The sequence below is a fragment of the Penaeus japonicus genome, unplaced genomic scaffold (genome assembly GCF_977035675.1).
Source record: "Penaeus japonicus unplaced genomic scaffold, GWHDUDI00000001_assembly GWHDUDI00000037, whole genome shotgun sequence".
Classification (NCBI taxonomy): domain Eukaryota; kingdom Metazoa; phylum Arthropoda; class Malacostraca; order Decapoda; family Penaeidae; genus Penaeus; species Penaeus japonicus.
The window spans coordinates 15,757,420-15,759,919 of NW_028234439.1; the positions used below are offsets into that span (position 1 = coordinate 15,757,420).

At 20.1% G+C, this 2,500-nt stretch overlaps 1 protein-coding gene across 1 annotated transcript in view; it reads right to left on the reverse strand.

Annotated features, from left to right (window-relative positions):
* LOC122254631 (NBAS subunit of NRZ tethering complex) overlaps positions 1-2,500 on the reverse strand; it is a 243,171-nt gene that overhangs the window by 80,692 nt on the left and 159,979 nt on the right. The window lies entirely within an intron of this gene.

Here is a 2,500-nt window from a genome sequence, read left to right on the forward strand (position 1 = left end):
TACATAAAGTCCGCCGGATCGGATGAATTGAAAATTTAAAATAAGAAACGTTCACCAAACGATTTTGGCGGGAAGACGTCGGCCTCGCAACACACTCTTCACGGCCGTAGTAAGTAGTACTTAAGTGTCTGTTATCGTTTGGAACTAATTAAACTGAAAGGTTGAAGGTAGACCCATATAATTTTCCCCCTATTGAAACATGCACAAAATATAGGCAGAAGAAATCACAAAATACATAAATGTTTAAATCAGTCAAAACTAATGCTTGACGAGAGAGTAACAATGCGCCGGGATCGGAGTCCAAGCAGTCTTTGCAAGGTAAATTTCATGTTATTAATCATGACCTGGAACTGCCGCGAGTGTAAAACCAGGCATGAAATTGCTTCATCTAACCTACCCAAGAGTCTATCCGACAAACACACATTTATGAGGACGAAATTAACGCGTAAACGGATAATTAACGCTTCCACTGCCTCGTTTTTCCGGCGTCCCGTAGGCCATGATGGAACGAAACGATTTTCCACCGACACCGCTGTGAGAATTTGGAAAAGGAATCGGTGCTTAGTTTCCCCCTCAGGTGCAAATGGTCTCTTGTGGACGAAGGCCTACCCTCTGATTTGACGTCAGTACGAATGGCTTCAGGATAAGTGCACCATAGATAAGGTGTGTTGTATATATATGTATATATTTATAAGATTTATAAATATATATATATAATATATATAATATATATGTAATGTATGTATGTAATGTGTGTGTGTGTGTGTGTTGGTGTATATATATAATATATATATATATATATATATAATATATATGTATGTAGTATTATGTATGTGTGTGAGTGTGTGTGGGTGTGTAATATAATAATATATATATATATATATATATATAAATATATATATATATATATATCATAATATATTATATTATATAAAAAATATATAATATATATATATAAACATATAATATATATATATATAATATATATAATATATATGGATATATATATATATAAGTGAATCTATATATATGTATATATAATATATATATAATATATATATATATATATATATATATATATATATATATACAGTATACACACACACACACACACACACACACACACACACACAACACACACACAACACACATAGACACACACATAACTATATATCTAAATAAAAACAATAATAAATATATAAATTATATATATAAAATGTATTGATTATATTTATAAACATATATATGTAAATGTATGTATATATATATTATATTAAATTTATTTATTTTACTTTATATTATTTAGCTTAATTTATATTATATATATATATATATATATATTAATATATATAATATATAAAATGTATTTATTTATTTATATAAAACTAATTTATGTTAAATTATAGTATAATCTTATATTATTTATTATTTAATTACTTAATTAAAATATATATATATATATATATATTACCATATATATATATACATATACAGATACATATATACATATGTACATAAACAAATTTATACGAATATACCCGATATACATATAACATATATACATAAATATATATATATATAAAAGTATATAGTATTTACATATACCATACATTATATGTGTATATAATATATATATACATGTAAATACAACATACCTACATACAACACATAAATACATTTAATTGTTAATATATATAATAATATATAAATATATATATTATAATATATATAATATATAGAATATATATACATATATATACATAAATATATACCAATAAATATATAATATAAATATAAAATATATATATATATACCTATATATAAACATATATATATATATATAAATAAACATATATATATATATACATAAATATATATATACATATATATACATATATATATACGTATAATATAACATCTATATATTATATATATGATATATATATATATATATATATATAATATGTATATATAGTATATATATATATATATATATATATACATAAATATATATATTAAATATATATATCTATATATGTATATATTTATTTAATACAGTATATATGTAAATATATGTATATATATCTTAATATTTATATTTATTTATGTATTTATTTTTAATGACATATTTATATATATAATATATATATCTAAATATATATATATAATTTATAACAGTATCTATGTAAATATATGTATATTATATTTATATTTATGTATTTATTTATTTACTTATTTATATATAAATATATCAATATATTAAATATATAAATACATATATATATAACATATACATATCATTAAACCTCTATACATATATACATATATACATATATACAGACTATACAGATATAACAGATATACATATATCATAAATACAAATATGTCTATATATATACATGTATATATGTATTTACATATACATAATTTATGTGTATATATTTATAATACATGTAAATACAACATACATACATACATACAACACATAAATACAGTTATA